The sequence below is a fragment of the Stegodyphus dumicola genome, chromosome 4, assembly GCF_044657685.1.
Source record: "Stegodyphus dumicola isolate Sdum_Otavi_A_Nest chromosome 4, ASM4465768v1".
Lineage (NCBI taxonomy): Eukaryota > Metazoa > Arthropoda > Arachnida > Araneae > Eresidae > Stegodyphus > Stegodyphus dumicola.
This window is the reverse complement of record NC_140771.1, coordinates 248,449,732-248,473,196: the sequence shown is the minus strand read 5'-3', so window position 1 is coordinate 248,473,196 and position 23,465 is coordinate 248,449,732. Positions and strand designations below refer to the sequence as shown.

Below are 23,465 nucleotides of genomic sequence, written 5' to 3'. Positions count from 1 at the left end.
CACTTCGAAAAATAAAAATAATAATAAATCTGAAAGAGTCAAGATTTTAAACGATCGCCCTAAAGGATTTGTTATGGTTTTTTTACGCTCTCGATGAACTCGCAGTCTACCAGTCTGCAGTTGCACTTATTCCCGTTAGCTTCATTATTTTTTTCGCACTTACGATTCAGAAATACAATTTTAAAAACTTTTAAAAGTAGCACAGCAGCATTTGTTTAGAATTCTCGATACAGTGTTAAGTGTCCACATACGTGTTTCTATTTTGTTCAGTCTTTCCTCAGTTCATTATATGAATGTTCAGTTTTTTTAGTAAAATGGTTGACAAAACTTTTTTGTGCGTCTTTTATTATTAACGTTTTGTGTGTTAACTTTATTTATTAGATATCACGTTCTTCGCACTTGCGTTACATAAACTTCAATTCAACAGCAAAGTCACAAAATATTTAAAAACACCATATCTTAAGAAATTTCGACAGTCAGTCTCGCGCGCTGGAAATAAGTTTTTATTCCGTATAATGCTGCCACGGCTCACTTTCAAATCGTTAAGTTTCTTAATCAAAAATTAATTAAAGTTTTACAAAATACGAAATATTAGAAATTCAAAATTTGGGCTTCGAGGTGCACATGTTCGGCTGGAGGACATCGTTATTCAAAATTTAATGTCTCTAGGTGTCTTCGTTTTTTCATTATACGAAAAACATACATACATACATACAGATTCTTCATTATTTAATTTCTTTAAAAATAATACAAAGTGACAGTACCTGGTGGCAACAACTTGAAAAGTGATTCGCCGTTTATAACGGACAATGCCAAATCCCGTTTCGAAACTATCCGTTTTAGAACTTTAAATAAAAAAAAAAAAAAAAAAAAAAAAATTTCAAAGCGCTATTCATAAATGAATATCTATGTAGACTAGGCCAAAGAAAACTTTAAAAAAAACCTACGTATCTCAAAATGTAATGAAAGAAAAGAAACGCAAGGAGTGTCTCAATTTCTTTTCCGTTATTCATCACAAAGTTCTTACATCTACAATTTAATAAATACATAAATAAATAATTCAAAAACATCCCCATTTCTCTTTCCAGTTAAATGTGTAATTTTTTAAGAAGCTGCTCATAAAATTATAATTCTAAAAAGGTATAAAAATAAAACGAAACAAAATCTGATGTGTACACCACATGGCTTCCTTGTAAGCAATATTAAATTATACGCATTTTTTGCTGCATTTCGTTTTAATGTATTTCCTCCAATAGTTCTCATTCAATGAATTCAGTTCTCACATGGCGGCAAGACAAAAATACATGAAATTTCAAAATATCTTTATTAAAATTTTAAAAATATAAAACACCAAATACAGTTAAAGCAATTAAAAAATAATTTTTACAAATTAAATTAAGAGTTTTTACGCAAAAAAAGGTTATTCGGCCAACGGGCAAGAAGGTAGATTTTTAGGTGCACAAAACTGAAAGTTTCCTTTTGGTCCCACTCGGCAAAAAGACACTAAGCTGGAGAAACTGATTTAATTCACTATTCTGCCAAGTTTCAAATGTAAACAAACATGGCTGCTATGGTAAACAAAAACTAGGCTTAGCCGCACTTAAATAACTTTTAAATTGTTGATAATTCTACAACTATTGCATACAGATTAACTCAAGGCATAAAAACCTTAACCGGAAGATAAAAATGACATAATTCAATCGTTTTTAAAGGAAAAATGCACAATTTACCAACATATTAAGAATAATAATAAAAAAAAAAAACTGAGCTCACGGAGCCGAGTAACAGAATGGGTATGAAACCAAAATGGGAGGTGCAAAACTACATGTTACAGCAGTCCTATATACAAAATTTCACCGTTCTGAGGCTAGTTGTTCAGTTATGCGAAATACATACATACAGACATCCCGAAAAAGTCTCTTCTAAATCCATTTTAAATCTTTTTTGCAATCCGTTTTGGGAAAAAGAGTCCTTTATTCTGTCCTCAAGTACAGGTGTCACATTGTTAAATTAATCATTAATTTAACATCGTTAATTTAACGATGTTAAAAACATCGTTAAATTGCATTCGATAGCAGTCAAAATGGATATTTTCGCTGAAATATGATATCCGAAAATTTTCGCAATCACAATAAGAAAGTAAAAATAGTTTTTAAATTATCAATTAACTATTTTTCACTTTAATCCCGCTTAAATCAGTAATCGAGATGAATTCGTGATTTTCTTGCGAATAGGGGATAACATAAAACAAGCCTTTATATCAAACCAAATACTGGAGAGGCAGTGGAACTGCTTACAAATTGCTGCCATATTGCCTTCAACATTAAAACCCAAAACCATTTAGTTAATGATGCACAATTTATTTAGAATACCAGAGCTACGAGCTAATTATAGCAGTCATTAAATCGGGACGAATTTTAAACAGCAAATCCCAATGAGGGAAGGGGGAATGACCAGTTTTATTCGCTTATTTTGACTAGCATGCCATACAACTGGCAAACCTGTGTAGAGATTTATATTAATTTTAACTAACAAGTTTAATTTTAAACTTTCCTACCGTCTTTTTTTGAAAATAAGACATCCTCCGAAAATAAGCCCTATCGTGATTTTCGGAACTTCTTGTAAAATAAGACATCCCCCGAAAATAATCCCTAGTTAAAATAATGTGACAAAAAGAATTCGTTAAAGAAAGTGGGTTGATTTTATGCTGCCACCACTGTTGAGGGGTCAGAATAGAGGTTTACTAGTTTGGGATTCAGCCAGTACTCACCGCGCTAAAGACATGATAACCTTTCTTTCTGAGAGGAAGATTGATCAAATGATGATTCCGGCAGGAATGACTGGTTACCTCCAGATACTTGACATTGCAATAAACAAGCCATTCAAGGATCATTATCATTTGTGGATTGAAATCAATGAATATATTGAAAACAGAATGGTGAGAAATCATCGAGGTAATTTTGTAAAACCAGGCTTTACAAGAAGTTGTGACTTGGGTAAAAAATTCCATGGGACAAAATAACTGATAGTGATGTATCCAATGCACTACGAACAGGCTACTTAAACAAGAAGTGTGCATTTAACGATAGCTATATCGCAAGACATGAGAGATTCGGACCAATGATTCAACAGGAAATGGATTTAGTAGAAAATCAGAATATAATTCAGAATTTTATTTATGACGATGTTCCAGAAGAAGATGACATGACTGTAATTGAATAAATTTAAATTTCTGTATTCTGTGTAAAATAAATATTAAATAAAAATATAGAAATATACTTTTATTTTTGCCCTCCCCCGAAAATAGCGTATTTTGGACCAAAAAAGAAAGTAAGACAGTGTCTTATTTTCGGAAAAAAAAAAAAAAAAAAAAGACGGTATAAGCCTTCATTTAAAAACCGAGTTTCGGTAGAAAAGATAAGAGTTAGGCTGCAGCCACCACCTCTGCTGTTTAAACGTTTGCTTATTGCTGGTTCACGTGGCTTAATTGCATTTACTTGCTGCCACTAGTTCCGACGGGGGTTTAAGAAACGCTATCTAGCTGAGCCATGTAGTTTAGTTCTATCACTTGTTCATATCTTCAAACTTTTAGTTTCGTTATCTGATTTCAGTTACCGCCCAAGCAGAGGCGTAGCTTGTTAGCGTCGAGTTGACGCATTGTAAATTTTAAACCGTTAATAAAGGGTACTTTTAAACCTTCTCTGGTGCAGTCACTACTATTCCAGTTTTCACACAAAAGTGAATCTACTAAACTCTACACCTGCTTGAACACAAAAGCACCTCACAGCACACACTGCTTACAAAAGATATAAATTTTCCAAGACAGATAAATAATATTAATGCGAAGATTGCAGATATTAAGAAAATGTATTTACTGTGTTCATACCCAGAAGAAACTTCAATTCATCAGCATCAAAAATGAGTACTACAGTCAAAAGTCGTTAATTCGGACACCCATAATCCGGACCTCAAAGCTAAAAACTTTCTGCGCATGCGCCGAGTTGACACATGCGCATAGGAGTTTACGCGTGCGCGTAAGAACTGTTACAACTGCGCATTTGCGTGTGCGCAAGCGCAGAATACGTTTTCGCGTGCGCGTTTTATGTATAACGAACGGTATAAGCTAAAATTATCTAATTATCTATTTCAGCTAATGTTGATGATTGCGTTGTTCCTTAATTTTTGAATTGGATCCGGCTTATTATTTTTTGCAGACTGTAAGAGCAATACTATAAAAGTAAACTTGAACTTTCGATTATGTCAAATAGAATTTGCGAATCTGGAGCTCCCAAAGGATCGTACAAAACGAAAGTATGTTTCGATGTCCATCAAACAAAAAGTGGAATTGCTGCAAAAAATGGATACAGACATGAAGAATGAGACAGAGAGGTTAGTGAAAGAAAACAAACATTGAAAAAATTTTGAATGACAAGTTAGTCGGTATTCTCGGCACAGCAATTAACGGGACTTGAACGGCGGAACTTTGTAACTGAACAAGAAATTATGTCTGTTTATAGAATTAAAGAAAAAGTACTATCACATAAAACGAAGCAACTTAAACAACTTACATTGAAAGAAATGTTTAATAAAGTAAACAAATAAAATATTAAGCTTTTTTTTGTAAATTTTGATACCCTTTAGATCATAATTGTTCTTTATTTCATAAATTACGGTTTCATATTTTTAATTTTAGAATTTCTGCATGCCATCTTACGCGATTTAAACTGATGATCTATAATCCGGAAAAATCGATAATCCGGAATCGCCGAAGTCCCGACGAGTCCGGATTAACGACTTTTGACTGTACTATGGTTTCCCGCAGTAATGGCAACGAATCCTTTTTGCGACACTAATAAAATCAAAAACATTACAATTTTAAAACTCAAATTAACTTTGGATTCTTTTTTATGAGACTTTTCTTAGCCGTAGGAAGTATGAGCGCGGCCGAGTTAGAGGAGGAATGAAAATTATTGTGTTTGGTATCTATTGTAAGGAAGGCTTGTTTTTCGAAGTAGAAGGTAAAAGGAATCTGTGGGCGTATGTGAAACATTATTGCCATGAGGAGACAAATGTTGTGTGTACAGATTCGGCGAAGCAGTATGCTGGAGTAGAGAATCTTTTTTGTAATGCTATTCATAAAAAGGGGGAATTCGTTTCTGCTGATGATAAATTGAATACTATTAACGATGTAGAGAACGAAAATAGATTATTTTAAAAAAATGTTTAAAAATAGAATTCCTTACATCATTTTATGGCTGTATCCTTTTCTTGGGGGTTCGGATGAGTAATTTAAATTCGGAAGGAGAAAAAATATTAAAATTTTTGGAGGATGTTAAATTAGTTTATCCAGGACATAGAAAAGTACCACTGAAATTGAAAATAATTAGCTCTCCGACTGTGGAATAGAACATCTTATGCCGAAAGAAGTTTTTTGGATGATTGCGATATTTTTGGAGAATGTGATGATTTTGATTGGGGATCTTTGTGTTAATTTGGAAATAAAGATTTTTGTGAATGTATTAGTAAGTTTCAAGAGTTTTTTTCAAAGTATGGTGAGTTTCTTTTTATTTTTAATTACGTAACTACCGTGTTTACCGTTATAATAATTGGTATAATTTAGTTATTCAGATTTAGTAGCAAAGACAGAACTTTTTTTTTAGCTTAGAAAGCTGATGCACGCTGTTTTTTTATTTACTATTCTGTTTGCATATAATAATCGCTGTTCACCACTGTAAACAAAAATTTGCCATTCTGTTTACGTTTAGAATTCACTTCCCAGTGCTCTGATGAGTGTATATATTTACTATACTTCTCTACCATTAGAAAAAATTTTTACTAGTTTAATGCAACTCCCACAACTTTTTCCTGACATACTTGACATCCTTTATATTGATAGATGGAATACTTATCTGAATTGTGCATTATTTAATAACTATATTAAATACAATAATAAGATCTTTCAGCAAGTTAGAGGAATTCCTATGGGAGCAAACAGTTCTACACAAATTTGTAACCTATTTCTTTTTACATTTGAATATAAATTCCAACTCAGTTTAAATAAAAATGAATTAAAGCTATTTGCTCATACTTTTAGATACATAGATGATATTATAACCTTCAATAATAATTCTACTTTTGAGAAATTCAAAATTTACCCAAATAGTTTAACACTTAATAAACGAATACGAATCAAGATACTATTGAATTCCTAGACCTGCAAATTATTAAACACAACAAAATTAAATTATTTGATAAAAGAAGGAATTTCCATTTTCCTACTATTAAACTAATTAATTGGAACTCTAATATCTCTAGAAAAGTAACAGAAAACACGTTTCATAGCCAAATTATCGAAATAAAAAATATATGTACTGAAAATGACGATTTAAAGGAAGAAATCATAAAACTAATTAATGTACAAGTTGATAACCAAGTACCACCAAAATTTATTAATTTATATATTAAAAAGGCAGGCCTTGACTTTATAATTTTTTGGCTCTTTTGGATATGATAACATTACCTTAAACCTTACCTGGAGGGTAATGAAGGATATAAAAGAGTAGAGAAATTATTGTAAATTTTTATTGTAAATATTTTGTAAATATGTATATTTAATCAATACTGGATTCTTTCCTTTTACTAATAAAGGGCCAACTCTTTTCAAAAGTCTCAATTATAGCCCGAATTGAGTGAAGATTTTAATCTTCTTCTAATTTTCCATACTTTAGCCAGTATTTAGTTAAGTTTTGATATACCAATTAAATCAAGTTCATTAAACTTTTAATATTTTCTTTCATCAAATTTAAGTTTTATTTAACTTTCTAAAGGAATTTTTGAGAAATTTCTGGGAATTTTTAGAGGTTTTTTTAAGGGCTTCATTTCAAAAAAACTTTGGAAAATTTTACTTTAAAACTTTAATATTAAAACATTTCAATTTTTCTTAATTTAATTTTTGCAATTTTCAAACAAAATATCTTTCACTTCATTTTTTAACAATTTTCACAATTTTTCAACAGAACACACATTTCAAATTACAAACAGTTTACATTTTTTTCACATACCACTTCACTTTTTCACCACTTTAATTTCCTTCAAGCAAACATACATCTCTTGATTGGCTCAGTTACTTAACTCCCTAAATAATTGATATTACTACCTTTAGGATTTTTAATTTAATTTAATTTAATTTAATTAATATTAATATTTACAAAAAAAAATTTACTATAACAAAGATAGCAGCTTGACACTCAACTTTACCTACATAAGCGCCATCTATATAATTTGAAGAACACACTTACTTCTCTTTCACAACACTTTTGCAGACCCCAACACTCATATAGTAGGTAAGTTAGAATTAAAACTTACTATTTACTTGCTTTAAGTATTTAAAAAAAATTTTTTTTATGTAGTATCTAAGCATTTTCTAAATATAAAATTATATTTTTAAATATATATTTATTTTAAAAATTGTGAATTAGTTCTTTTTGTTTCTTTTTTTTTTATTTCTTATTGGTTTATATGGATTATGTATAGTTCTTTTATAGTTTCTTTTTATTGATATGCATATTCGTGTAGGGGAAGTTTCTGTAGACAAGGATTTCTAAAATACATTGGTTTCTAGATTTTTTTTATTATTTTATAAAAAATTAATTTTTAAAAAAATTTAATTTTTTAAGAAAAAGTTTAATTCTTGACTTTACTTGCTTGTTTCTCAAAAGACTTAATTAGTATTTTCCTTTTTGAACTTTAATTTTTAAATGTTAATTTCTAAGGGTACCACTTTATTGGAATTACTTTTGGTTTTGACTTTTACCCTTGGCTGCATGAATGACGAAACACGAATTGAATGATTGGAGAGTTAGGTTTGGAGGCAACTTCCCCTTGATAAGTCTGTCTCCTGCCTACTCTACGATCATTCACACATGCATTTTTTTAAAAAAAATTGTTTAATTTAATTTTAATTTATTAAATTAGTAGATTTATTTTCATGGATAGATTTTGCACTTGATTTGTTTATGCTTCTGAATTTAAATGATATTGTAGATTAGTTCGAGAATTAAATCTTTTACATGTTTGCATATTTTAAAATTATTTTAAATTATTTTGTCTTTTTTTAGAATTTAAATTTGCTTTTTTACTTTTTTACTTTTATACGTATTTGTTAAGAATTTAAATTTGTTTAAATTTAAATTTATTTACTCAATAATTATTTACAAGAATTATTCATTCTACTATTTTATGATGAATTACATAGATAGGACTATGCTTTTACTCGCAAAGCTGTTGGACTTTGTTTTACTCAATTAAGGCACAATATCACGCCGAACAAATACTAATTCAGAAGTTAAACAACAAAAACCAGCGTTATATTTTCAAATTTTCACAGGACTAGTTTCGATGGTTTTACCGAACCACCATGCTCAGCTGCGAAAGCGCAAATGGTTTTACTCATTTATTATTTTATCATCTCATTTTACTATTCTGTTTACATGAAATAACGGCGTTTCACTACTGCAAAACTTTAAAGTTGCTATTCTGTTTACGTTTAAAAATCACATTCTAGTGCTTTCATTACCGCCAAAAAAAAAAATTCGCCAAATTTTGAAGGCGAAAATAGTTTGACGCCAACTTACCTCGCTTATGGAATTTTAGCCGAAATATTTATAAGTTGCCAAACCAGGAAACAAAAACGTTTGACACTTCAGGTTAATACGCATACATATGACGTCATGATTTAAATTTAAGGTAATATAACAACTTTTTCTCAATATCAATAAAGAATTAACGTGGCAATAACATACCGTGTCAATTATCCTAATCTGAAGCAAAAAAGTTGCCAACAGCAGCTATTTATTTAAAATGCTGATATTAACGAAACGTTTTTGACGATGTCATATGCAAGCGTGTGCTTTCTTCAGCGTCAGAATATGACATTATATTATAATAACATCTCGTCAACTTATTTTAACTTACCACGCCTCACGGCCAGGAGGAAACGGCGTACGCCAAAGTCTTCATCTCCTTTCTTCTTGCTTAAAAAGCAGAATTGCTACATTGCTAATAATAACATATTTAATGTTTGGCAATGCTATTTTTATTTCATATTTTGTAAAACTTACAGAATTAACAAACGATTTGAAAGCGAACAGTGACAACACTTTTAGAAATAAAGCAGATTTTTATAGCCAGCGTGCAAGACTGTTGCCACTCGGAAAAATAAGTACGAAAATTAGCGTTTTCAAAGTTTTAATTAATAACTCGGCTGATTTGGCCGAAATGGCTTCTCAGGAATTTTTGGAATCGGGGGGGGGGAACTCAAGTCCCCGCCGTTCCGGAGATGATGGATTCCGGAGATGTTTCCTCCTTTTATTTTTAAAGAATGATGCTTTTGATATGTTCATGCTGCTGATACATCAAGAACTTTATTATATCTTAAAATACACAAAATGCCCAGAATTATATGCCTTGATTAGTTAAAGCAACGTCTTAGCGTTGTATGCTGCTTTAGTTTTTGCTCTCAACTTCAGCACAGATGAAAATAAGGAATCCAATGCCATTTGTTAAAAATTTTAAAAACTCTCCGGCAGGGAATTTTTGTTGCAGACGAAAAATATACCCAAAAAGAGAGGCCCGTTCTAACAAGATGAAAGATTTATCAGGCGCCACAGTAACAATCCGGGCAATACCATAATTCTATGAACGAAAGAAACTACATGATCTAAAATAATTGTGTTCTACTACGAGAAGGGGGCGAAAATAAAGGCCACTTCAAATGTACTTCAACGCCCGATTCGCAAGTATCTACTTGATTAGCTGCACTTCAACAGCTTGGTGACAATACTATCAGGATATATGATCCCCCCACAGTTGACGAACGTCATTTTCGGTTTTACCACGTTTGCGTCAAAGCTTGCTTGCCACTGTTAATAGCTTTCGTCGTCGTAAGATTAAACCGATAGGAACGCTTTTATAAATGGATCTGTCAGAAGCAGAAAGTTCAAGTGGTCTTTCCTTCGAAAGCTACTTCCCCTTGTTTAAAGTCTACCGGCATAAACTTTTAACAAAGAACAGAAAGCAGGAATTTCTGCGGCATTTTCTATTTTCTTTTCTCAAACAATTAAAACTAATACAATTTTCTTTAAAAAAAGGGTAATTTTATTTTAAAGAACTAAAGAAAGAAACGTCACTATTTTCAAGCTATAACTTTATCATAATACTATCCAATTTATAACACGTTTTAAATAAAATCAAAAAAGAGCCTCCTTATGTGTAATACATACCATGTTAGTTTATTTTTAACTTTCAGAAATCAAGTTATACCGAAATAGTTTAGCATATTGATTTCGGTATAATTTTTAGCTCCTAAAAGCTATTTCGTTTTTTATCTATGAACACCGCAGCAAGTTTGGAGTTTATACTAAAAAAATGCACAGTGCTTCAATCAATTTATAGATAGTGTTCAAACTACTAATTACTACATAACAGGTGACAATAGGAAATAAAATAAAGTAATAAATGTAACATCCCAAATACCTTAAAAGAAAAACTTCTGGAGCATAGAAATAATAAAAATGGAATGAAAAATATTACTTCGATCATCAGATGGGTATAATAACTAGAATTCTTTCCAGCACAGACTAAAAGGGAATAGAAGGCTGAATGGCCAAGATATTATAAACAAGTGGCCACTATTAAAAAAAAAAAACTGGATTTAATACATACCCTTATCACCTGCAGACTTCTTCCATCCGTGGTTGAGATGAACCATTCACTATAATGAGCGGTCATTATAATGAGCACTGCCTGTAGCTCACTTGAGTCAATACTAACATTTTTCCTGACAACAGCAACACAAAGAGATATACTGACGGTCTATCTATCTTGATTTAGGTAATTTTGGAGAACACTTTTTTAAAGTTACTGTGACTCGTACTTACGATACGCCCAAAAATCTCCGAGCGGCAAAGTCACCGAACACTGGTAGTTTGGCAGTGGCTCGAATCCCGGCGAGTGGGCTGGTTGCATACGGTTTTTCGTGGTTTTCCCTCATGTGTAATGTGTACATGAGGCAGTTTCCCTTACAAAGTCTTCTATGAAGGCATCCCTCTCCTTAGGCAAATACTCCTAGTGTGCTTTGCCATAATCTACCAAACCAAACTCTCAGAAAGTCCTCCATAAAGGCATCCCCTCACCTAAGTTGACAGCCCTGCAGTGCTTTGCCATAATGACATAATAACCGTATTTACGATACAAACAGAGAATCTTATGAAACATCAAGCAAGTTGCGAATAAATCGAGATACTTACTCAGCCACTCAAACTTTCAGTTTACGCAAATTTTGAATAATTAACAAGATAGATAGATTTACATACAAAATAATTACTACCTTATCTTCAATACAAAATATTTGCCTTGAATTTGGGGGGTGTTTTTTTATCTTGAGAAGTAAGCTTAAGACCTTTTTTTTACCGCGAAGGAGGGTAGCTATGAATTCGAAATGAAATAGAAAAAATTTTCTTGAAAAAAAATAAATAAAAAAGGGAACTTTTATTTTCAAGTTTCCCTTTAGAAATCACTAAGATTTAGTTAAATTGTCTAAATAAAATTATAACAAATATTTCACCATTATTTTGCTTCACTAAACTAAATTTATAACACAGTATAAATAAAAACTTAATGAATTCAAACATTCCAATGGATATTCGCGTCAACCAACAACAATTATTAGATTTCATAAAAACAGTACATGTATTCATTAAAACAGAAATGTACTTCCAAAAATAAAGATAATTAACTGTCAAATGTATAACAGTTCTTGTTAGAAATTCGTAGATCACAGCTGCATTCAGTTAATTTCTTTAAGCAAAAATGCAAAATAATTTTCAGAAGACACTGTTGATTTCAATGTAAAAATTTCCTTTCTGGTACAATGCAGTAACTATACAGAATCCCACTTTAAGGCATTTTTAAGGATAAAAGGCTCAAAATCTAAAACATCATTAAGCATGCATACAATCCTTATCAGATAAAGGTCGAACATAGCTTACACTAGGCTGATAAGTCAAAATCTAGAAGTGTTGAGTGAAAATCTTGAATTCTCAATAACATGCAATCACACCATGTCTGCCTCAATTTCGAAATTCATTATTGCGACAGGACTTATAAGAGCAAAAAATAAACTTTTCTTTTGGGGGGGGAGGGGAATTCCAGAGTGTTCCACAATGCAACATTTTCAAATTTCGTTCTACCTTTCACTAACATCTTTACATTCTCCAACCTAGTGTTTGTATAAAAAATACAAATTAATTTTACCCTTTTTAAAGACCTCAAATTATCATACATAATACCCCACCATATGATTTTGAAGTTTTCAAAATTTACCTATTTTACATAGTTAAATACCTTGATTATTAACATGAAGATTACTTCCTACTATCACCAGCAGATATTTTACATCCTGTCTTCCCCCCCCCCAAAAAAAAACATTATTAGAGATTGACCATTCCTTGGTAACTTGTCAAGTTATTTCTCATTGTGGCAAATAAAGATTATCTGGACAGTAATTTTTTCCTTTCTGCTAACTCTCAGATTTAAAATTCCAAACATTTAAATTAGCTAATACTTGAAATTACAATACAACTGTCATATCTACCGAAGCTCCTGGGTTCAAATCCCAGAGAAGGCAAGGATGCAAATTGTCTATCCCTTCAAAAAAGGTAACGGTGGCTGCCTATTAGGTGCCTCCATAATAAAATAACCACTACTTCTGGCCTTACTAGTTGCAAAAGCCTAAAAATAAATAATGCCTGCCATTTAAAAAAAATAAAAATATCTTATTTCTATATCGAGGAGGACCTAATTTTACTTTGACAAAGTAGCAACTGTAGCCGAGACTGGTAAAATAACCTTTCTTGATGAACGAACCTTTCTTACATTAAACAATAATGAAATATAATTATCATATCCACATTTATGTAACTGAAGGTTGCTCATCAAAAATGGTAATTTTAGCCCTCCATCCATAACCTCTATCCTATCACAGCAGAAAAATTATTAAACCGGATGACACTGGCAGACTTTCATCTCAAGCACATTTCGTTGCAGACTCATAAAGCATTTTTTTAAATATGCAGAAATTAATTATACAATGAAAAAGTCAAAAAAATACAGTCTGTCTATCATAAGAAAAGCTCTCACCAGTAGTAGGTTTGCAACTGTCTGTTGCCACAGAAACGAACCTTGAACCATTTTCCATATGGGTGTTTTGAAGATGAATAATAAACTCTTTTCTCCTCAGTCAACAGTTGGCAAAAACATAATAACAATAAAGCAACCCTTGATTCGCCACTATGTGAAATTAAGTAGCCCTGCTGCTATAGCGACCACCATCCACCACACACCAGACACTGTAGCGGGAGCTATTCTTCTTGTAGACAGACAGTATAGCCTTTCAGAAAGGGAAGCATATAATACTTATTCGAAAAGAAAATTTAAAAAAAATTGGGGAAGCATCTGCCACAAAACATCTGAACGTAAATAATACAAAAATAGCAAAGTGTGAGCTAACAAATCACGAATCTAAAAGGCTCCTTTCTAGCTCAAAAATTAAAAAGTTATTTACAGTATAGGAACCATTACTGACAGACTTCATATACAGTCAAAAGTTGTTAATTCGGACACCCATAATCCAGAATAATCTATAATCCGGACCTCGAAGCTACAAACTTTCACGTTGACGCATGCGCGTAAGACCTTTACGGCTGCAAATATGCATGTGCACATGTGCGTTTAATGTATAACGGACGGTACAAGTTAAGCTAAAATTATCTAATTCAGTTAATGTTGCAGACTGCATTGTTCCTTAATCTTCGAATTGGATCCGGCTTATTATTTTTTGCAGACTGTTAGACCAATTTTATAAAAGTAAGCTTGAACTTTCGATTATGTCAAATAGAATTTCCTATATATATTTACTAATATGTAAAGGATCTACAAAGCGAAAGTATGTTTCGAAGTTCATCAAACAAAAAGTGGAATTGCTGCAAAAAATGGATAAAGGCATATCCTTTCTTTCTCTCTAACCATTCCGAAATCTATTTATCAATTTCACGCTGCTCTGCGGGAAGGGGGGGACGCTGCGGCGCGCAATGAATTTAAAGTTGATCTGTCAGCACTATCCTTATCTGGCTTATAATTCCTTACTAAATGTAGTATTTCATCTCCATGTACTCGGTCTTTGATATTGATATGATTTAAATCAAGTTCCTCATCATCATAATTCACTTTGGATAGTGAAGAAAGTGACATAGAGGTTATTAAAAACAAAAACATTTCCATTGACAAATTAGTCGGTATTCTCGACACAGCAATTATAGGACTTGAACAGCGGAACTTTGTAACTAAACAAGAAATTATGTCTGTTTAATAGAATTAAAGAGAAAGTATTATCACATGAAACGAAGCAACTTAAACAACTTACATTGAAAGAAATGTTTAATATAGTAAACAAATAAATATTAAGCTTTTCTTTTTTTGTAAATTTTGATACCCTTTAGATCATAATTGTTCTTTACTTCATAAATTACGGCTTCATATTTTTAATTTTATAATTTCTGCATGCCATCTTACCAGATTTAAACTGATGATCTATAATCCGGAAAAAGCGATAATCCGGAATCGCTGAAGTCCCGACAAGTCCAGATTAACGACTTGTGACTGTATTAGGAATTACTCAAAGCCAAAAAAGCAAAGAAATTCACCGGGATTTTAACCGGGATTTCATGGGGATTCTAACTAAGGGCCATCCCACTGCTAGCCAGACGTGCTTCCCATTAAACCGCGAAGGTATGTGGTACGACGGGAGAAAATACATTTTATTTTCCTTCACTTAAAGGGAAGAAGGGCCTCAATTGGCAAATTGTGAGGAATTATCGCCCACCAATGTTTTAGTTCCAGAGCCACTTGTAGAATTATTTAGAATATTTTTTAAGCCTAGAAACATAAAGAATCAACGACGCACTTGCCGAGACTCAAACTTCATACCTTCCAATTGCTAGCCAAGAGTGCTTTCAATTACACCACAATGGCAGGCAACAAGGAGGGAGAAAAATAAATGCCTTACTACAGATCTAATACATAATCTGAAGTATCATTTATCCCTGAGGGTGCTAAATTATAAATTAATTAAACAAAATTTCTGTATCAAAATAAACAGGATAACACATAGAACTTGTAAAATGTTAAAGATTGAGAAAGATTAACCTATGAGATTAAATCTAATTCTAAAAATACTCTGCAATAAAACTAAAAGGAAGACATATTCTTCTTTACTTCCTTGATTAATTTAAGAATTATGAAATGATCTGTAAAGTTCTATAAGCATGACAAAGATGTGATTTCTACAAACTTCAAAGTTCAATAAGGTATGCCTAGACTTATTATTCCTCAGATTTAAACAAAGAAAGAGAAAGCATTTCTGATGAATCAAGGAAGTAAAGAAGAAGCTTGGAGTTTAGTTGGTAAATAAACAATTTAAAAAATCTGGGCATTAAAAAATCAAGAATGTTATTAAAGACTTTAATTATAAAAGTCTAATATTAAAATACAGAGTCATGAAACATATAATGCAATTACGAGTCTCAAAATTCCTCTCCTGAAGAACCACTTGAAAAATTACCTGAAAATTTAAAATAGTAACAAAGATTGTTTATTCTAAATGTATTAGTTTTAGTATTAGTGCAAAAAGTATTATCAATGAAAATGGTAAAACATTCAGAAATGACAGTAGAAACTTTTATAGACAAAATTATTCATTTTATAAAATTTCCCTTTTTGACATAAACTTCCGATAAATTTTTTAGTTGCAGAAATATTTAAATACTATGAAAACTCTGGTATTACTATATGGAGATGTCTGTAGGAAATAAGGGCATATTAAGGATAATAACGTTGGTTTTTTTTAATTCTGGTAAAGCACTCAAGAGTTATCTTAAAGCAGAAGAATACCTTTGTAGAGGGCTAATAAACAGTATCATCCCACCAAGGCTTCTTGCATCCATACACATTCACCTGCTAAATATATTACCATATGACTATTTCCCAAATTCTATTTCCCCAAAAAACAACAAAGCTATAAAAGTAACAACAGTCATAGTTGGTCGGTTAACTGGTTCCTCTGACACAATTAAATAACCACTGGGCTTATATACAGGGTGGGTGTAATGCAACACCCTATTATTAATTTGGAATGAAAATTACCTTGTTTTGTAGACTGTAGTGTGGCCTTATTCTTTATTTTTAATATTTCTTCCTTTTTCATATGTCTAACATTTTTTTTCTTTTTCGCCCCCCCCCCCAAGAGCCACTGAATGAGAGATGTCACATTGCTTAAGCATTCAGGAAGGTGAAAAAATTGCAGTAAAGTATGAGGTGTGGCAATCTCTAATGCAGGTTTAATGGTTGGTGGAGGAGTGAACATGAGAAACATGCTATTTTGGATGCCAAAGACAATTAAAAATTGTCATAGGAAGTTACTGACGACCAGTACTGTTGTAGCTACAAAGTAATCAGGTTGGCCCTCAACCTCGTTGTCAGAGGAAAAGGTGGTCGCAGTGAGGGAGAAAAAACAAAATCCATGAAATGGTGCTCCTGATGAGTTGTTGCAGAAAGCCATAGCAAACGTACCTGTTCGTTTAGGACAGTGTACAGAAAATACTGGGGCACAAATTGAATTGAAACTCTTGTAATTATCATGCCACACAATAAACTAAATGTGTACAAAAACTGCCTACATACCTACATTCGTTTAGGAGAAAAAAATTATTTCCAATAGGGAGTTACTTTCAGCCCACCCAGAATACTTGACTATGTTATGCAATTAATTTATGTGCACTTTTTTGTTATTATTTTATTCTATACAATTTTACATAAATAGGTGGAAGAAGTAAACAATAATTAAAAAAAGAGTTAAAAGAAAGCTATTAGAATTAGGTATATATAATATATTCAAAAAGTTCATCAATTTTGTAAACCCATAAATACCTATTTTTAATTACTGCCTTTGTTCGCAATTTTTGTACCAAAATTTTTGGTCCACGTATTCGGTATTATATTTTAATGCCAATGTACGTCACTACTCTCAGCTTGCTGAACTTCACATGTTATCAGACAGCCAGTTATGTAACTTTCCAAAGACGTGTAACGCCTGTGACTTGTTCTTTGGTGCCTGTTTAACCCGCGAGCCGAGTCCGGGGAGGGGGAAGCATATTTTTTGTCCTTTATCTCAAAACCCCTTTCCTGGAAATGGACGAAATCTTTTGTAGCTGAATTCAAGGTCACATTCATGAAGCTGGGAAATCCGTGGAGTGATTATTCGAACACTTTTTTAGGAATTGTACCGTTTGGGTATGTGACACCCATGCGCCTTCTCGTGTCTCTCAGATTTTCACCCTCATTTTCTTAGTTAGTCAGCATGCCGTGGTATTTAAGTTATGATAAAGAAATGGAAAAAGTTGAGAAATATGCTACAAACCATTTCAACAGATGATGAAACATTTAGAGAAGAGGAGGAAGAATTAATAGATGAAGAACACAACAGCAATTATAATTCATCAACAGACACTGAATTAGAAAATGAACGAAATGATAAAAATTATGTTGGTAAAAATGGCTTGGTATGGAAGAAACACAAATTCCGAACGAATGTTAGGACTAGTTTTAAAAGCATTATCTTTAAAATTCTAGGAAATACTGGTTATTTGAAAGTGGAAGATTACTCAAATCAACGGCGGCATCAAATCATGCGTCCCTTGAAACTTAAAGAAAAAAGAATTTCAGGAGATTGCAACATGGAAACACCATCCAAAAAGATGAAAAACGTTAACAGAAGATGCGCTGAATGCCCTAAAAACAAGGACAGAAAGACACGGTTTCTGTGCCAGAAATGAAATATCAGTATTTGTATAGAGCATATGTATTTAGTCTGCCAGCGATGTGCAAAATAATTGTATGTTAAGTACTGCATTTATTATATTCTTTAAAATATTCTAAAGCTCATTGTTTTTTATGTTAATCCACATTTATACTCATATTTATATTATTAATGTAATTTAAAGAGTGTTAATTGCTTCATACCCAGCGCGCCTTCTCGTGTTCTTAATTTTGGCGCGCGTGCTCGCGGGTTAACAATATCACCATTTTTTGTATATACTTTGTGAACTCACGATAAGCTGTGTGCGATCTGCAGCTTTCTGGCAGGCCCACAGAGATAGCGTTCAACAACGCCATCACTTTTCCTTTCAGAGGAGGCTTCTCGGTTACTTGCATCCTGTTTTTGTTTCTGATGTTAAATCCCAACATTATCCACAGAGTGTACGAAGGGAACATCTTCCTTCCCTGCCCAATGACGTACCTCCTGTTCCCATATGGGTAAACTTAACCGTTAACGTCACATCCTCTGCCACTCGCTTCATCATCTCACCGCCCCTACCGCCAACGGAAAATGATGTATCCCATTAAACTCGTACACACAGATGGCTTACGTCCTAATTTGGACCACCACGTGTATTTTTATTTTCTTTTTATCCATTTTTTTTCCCCCCAAGTCCTTAATCTGGCCATTCATTTCAACGAAAGCTGCGCGCCCAATTACTGACCTCCCATTTCCACATGAACGAAGATATCACAAAATCTAAATAAACAAATAAAAGTGCATTGCAGAGCGTGGGAAATAGCAGCTCATTAACTAAACTGGCATCAGGCTGGCTAGAACGATCGCATTTGAATTAATGACTAATGAATTAGCTGAAGAGTTTGAAGCAATAAAATTAGACTGAGAAGAATGACAGCCGCATATATAATTTGTTTGCCACATAAATTATAGCATTATTCATTTAAAAATAAAATAATTTCAAAGAACATGGGCTCCGGTATATCTCTTGACTGCTTGCTTTCATTCAACTATTTTTCATATACTAGAGTATTTGTATGTGTCTGAGCATATAGCTTCTTTCAGTTCATCTAAATGTTTAAAGCATTTACACTCTCTTAAATTAATTAACTGGAATTTTATTGTTCACCGTTTAGGAGAATACTACTACTGAATCAGTAAATTACTAGCTGATTAATTTGAATTTCATACTTTTATAATGCATAGGTCTAAGATGCAACTGCAAAGGATCAAAGTTTAAATTCCATTAAATACTGCACAACATAAAATAAAACATTTAAAACAATTTACTATTGTAATTAATCCATCAAAAAAATAGGCAGACAAGATATTTCTGTTTTACTCATACTTCATATATTCAACTAACAATTACCTGTAATTTTTTTTTTTTTTTTTTTTTAATCCTACGCAGAATCTTAATGTTTGTCTATATTGATTTTAGCAGGATTGGGGGGGGGGAGGCAGCTTGAGAATGACAAAGCTAAAATCAACTTTCATCAAAATAATGAATCTGAATTTCTCATAATTTAATTTCCTTCTATATTAATTCTGTTTATAAACATGGATTTTAATATATGAAATACTTACCAAGTATATCTTAAGTGCTTTCAAGGTATACCAAAAAGAACTAAATGCAGAATTACAGGTAATATCTTACTGCATTACTTAAAATCCTGCATATTAACTAATCATTGATGAACAAAAAAAGTTAGCACACTGATTTAATACCAAGACTTTCATTATTCGTTTTATCATTTTTGAAAAGGAATACATTTAACCCAACTTCATTTACATCAAATGACAGTTAATATAATATTAAATTAAAATAGTTACTTAAAAAGGCTTTCCTTTTCCCAATAAGCACGTGATTATAAAATTGAATTTCAGCCTGACCAACAATGAACTAGTCATGTTAAGTTAATCATAAAATTAGCAATCTTCATTCATATTTTATTAAACTTAATTCGGAAATAGTCCTTTTAACTTCTCATTTTAATCTAGCTTCATCCCCTTTCTGGAATCTAAACTGCATCACTTGAAAACTAATCTGCATCATATCATCATTAATCCTGTCCACTAAATGTTATATTGTTGCAGACTTCTTGATAGTATAGATACTGATCCATAATGAACAGCAAATTTTGCAGCCCAGACAGATTAAATATCCATTTTTATTTCAACTGAGATACGTGGCCACAATTCACTTGGCATTCTAATCATGTCTATTTCAAACTTTATTAAGAGAAAGATTTCAGTTCTTGAAATTTTGAGATCAAATTCTGAATCAGCTATGTCATTATTATGTACTACGTTAGATTAAGAAGTCTTTAATAAGTCAATTAAGAATAAGTCATATGATGCATTAATCTAAAAATGACACAGTCAGAAAGAGTTATTAGTATTTTTAGCATAGAAAGGGGAAGTACCCAAATTAAAATGAGGAATTAAGGGGCTATTAGTAATTTAAATTATAATTTTGATTTACATACTTTTTATCTTAAATATTATGTTTGAAATAGGTACAATTAAAGTGCCAAGTGAATTTCGGCCACAAATGTCAACGGAACTATAACTGAATATTTAATCTGCCTCAGCTGCCACATTTGCAATTCATTTTGGATAAATATCTATGCTATCAATCTGTCTACAACAATATTATTTATAACCATGCAGGAATTTTTTTTTTATTTTAGAACAAAGACTATAATAATTTCAAACTTAAAATAAAAAATTATGAATAATGAAATTTAATATAAAAATTCTAATTACACATTTGAAATTATTTTAAAATAAGTCCTTATTACACATAGTCTCATTTTAAATTATATATATTAGATTTAAAAAAAAATATGTCCTTTGAAAAAAAAAAAAGTAGGAAACTTCTTCAGTTTCTCCAGTTCATCGTGAATAAAACTCATTTCACATCGCTAAAAAAAAAAAAAAAAAAAAAAAAAAAAAAAAAAAAACACCAATATATATCGATATTATGACAAAAGTAAAATGTAGTCATGTGGTCTATCTTCAGGGAAATACATTGGAAAATTTGCACTAATATAATGATTGGATGGCTATTCTACAGCATTCAATAAGCATACATAAAGTATCTACTGCTAACTAAACTCGGTAACTTTTCAAAAACTTTAATTTTCGAAGTGATAAACTGATACTCCATACTACCACGTCAGACTGTTATGTCTGACATTTATTCATTCAAAATTTTAATTATTTTTATTTCATTTGTTTACTTGTATTGCACCATTCGTGATATCTACTTCTATTAAATTTACTAACTGAAGTACAAAATGCATCATTTACAAGCTAAATTCCCACTCAAAATGCTGAAAATTTATGTGGTAACAGTTAACTAACTTTTAATACATTAAAAATATCCTAATTTATAAATAAATCAACAGAAACTTTCCAGAATAAATAACACTCTGAAAAAATTCTAAATATGAAATACACATATCAAAGAAAACAAATTTTTATGATGTGTTTTTTTAATTCTTTAAAGCATCAATGCAAATGTACATAACCAACATTTTAATAAAAGTTAAATATCCCTTTCTTAAGATATCCAGAGAAATGAAAAAGTGATCCTGACAAGCAATTACAACCAACAAATCACCCAAGCAAACTCAGGTAATGAATACATCACACTTCACCACATCTAATAATGGTAATATAAATATTTTCAAAATGACTCATGAACAAAATACTTTTCTATTTGTATTTTTTATTTAATTTAAATGCTGACAGTAAAAGAAGAATTTTCCATTAATATGCATGCATATTAATAATAAAGAAAAACATTATTTAGAAGAAATATCAACTTAAATAACTAAATGATATATCAAGACACTTTGCGCTTAGTGTGTTTGATGAGTATCTATGACAATATTTACAGAAACACAACACTACTTACTCTATTCAATTTTAAAAAATGCACAAAAAATAAAAAAAATATTAAATTAATATTTTTGTACAAAAATAGGTTTAAAAATTAATATGAAATAAAGCAATCATAACTATATCACCGAATACACAATAAGAACAATGCACAGTAACCAACTTTCATCAAGCATTCAAATAGTAAATAATTAAAATAATATTTCAACCTAAATTTCTCATTTTTAATAACTTATTTCTTTTATGGAAATGATTTTCTGAAGAAAATAAGCTTCCTAATAATAATTAATTTGAAAAGCATTTAATGATTGAGAAGCAATATCTATACTAATTAAAAATTTTAATCAAATGTTTAATAAGAATGCTTTAGTACACTTAAATTATATTAGCATCGACATGATACAATCAAAAACTTAAAATAAACATAATAACAATATGTACAATGCATTAATAAGATTAGATCATTATGATCATTCCAACCAAAGTTATGAATGTAAAATTAATTTCCACACTTGAAAAATGTACATAATTATGGGGTTCCCCCCCCATGTTAAAGGATGGATTAATAACTACAACAATTTCCTATATTACTGTTAGCTTCTTCTAGTTCAAAAACTATTAATGGAAGTTTATATATGATGTATTAGAATCATAACTGTCCAAATCAGCACAATATTACATTTAAAAAATTTGCATGAACTGTCAAGAGTTTTTTCCCTTTAAATCACAGAAATAAATAAAGAAGTGGTATAGCAAGAAGTTAAGCTAAATGTAGTTTATTGACAGAAAATAAACAAATCAACACAGCATATTAAAAACACCAATTAAAAGTCATTCTAATCCATGTCAAAATTCTAAAATCACGCTTTGCTACTTATTCTGTGCAGCTTACTTCATTCGGTATTATCGAAACTGTTTACCGCTTCTGAGCACCTTCTTTATTTGAATGCATACAATTCAATATAGTAACTATATAAAAAGAAGCCGAAAATAACGCTTTAAACTTACCAACAGAAATTACGCTTTCTGACCAAACTAACGCAACGTGGCTCAAACAACAACACAGTTATTAGTGGCACATTTAAAGGATGATCCGTAAGTTTTTCAAGTTCGCTTCTGTTACAGACGAATAACCCACACCCACATCCTATGTTTGTCTATCATACACACTGCTCTAGAAAAAATAAGTTCCTCAACCAGTCTTACTCATCGTAAGCATATCGATTTCAAACTTATGAAACTCCAATCGATAGTTGTACAAATGATGAGAATAAAACACGCAAAAATTCAAAACTATTTCTCTTTCATTTGTAAAATTAGCGAAAGTAATATTTCATCTTTTTTCCGCAGTCATAAAATTAGACTAATATACAGTTCGATGATGAAACGAAAGATTGAAATTTAAATAGTTGGCATTTAGTTTAAATGTTTGATAGTAGATGGCAGCACAATCAACAGAAATGGGAAAGCTGAACATGAACAGAACATTTTAGAATTTTCAGAATAAATGCGTAACTTTGGTTGCATGTTCAATCAAACAGAATGCACTAGGTGTTGTATTTAATCTTGCTAAGTCTCGCCGTCATCTATTGCTTCGCCAAGGAAGACG

The 23,465-nt window shown here is 31.4% G+C and overlaps 1 protein-coding gene across 2 annotated transcripts in view; it reads right to left on the bottom strand.

The window, feature by feature from the left end:
* The window catches only part of Ack-like (activated Cdc42 kinase-like), a 140,247-nt gene extending 117,072 nt beyond the window's left edge, over positions 1-23,175 (bottom strand). The window contains exon 1 of one of the 2 annotated variants that reach the window (XM_085816203.1): positions 22,865-23,175. The gene's annotated coding sequence lies outside the window, so the exon portion shown is untranslated. Of the gene's footprint in view, positions 1-11,795; positions 11,818-22,864 lie in introns of those variants that run through there. The other variant, XM_035362166.2, reaches the window with a different exon arrangement.
* Between the last annotated feature and the right edge of the window lie 290 nt (positions 23,176-23,465).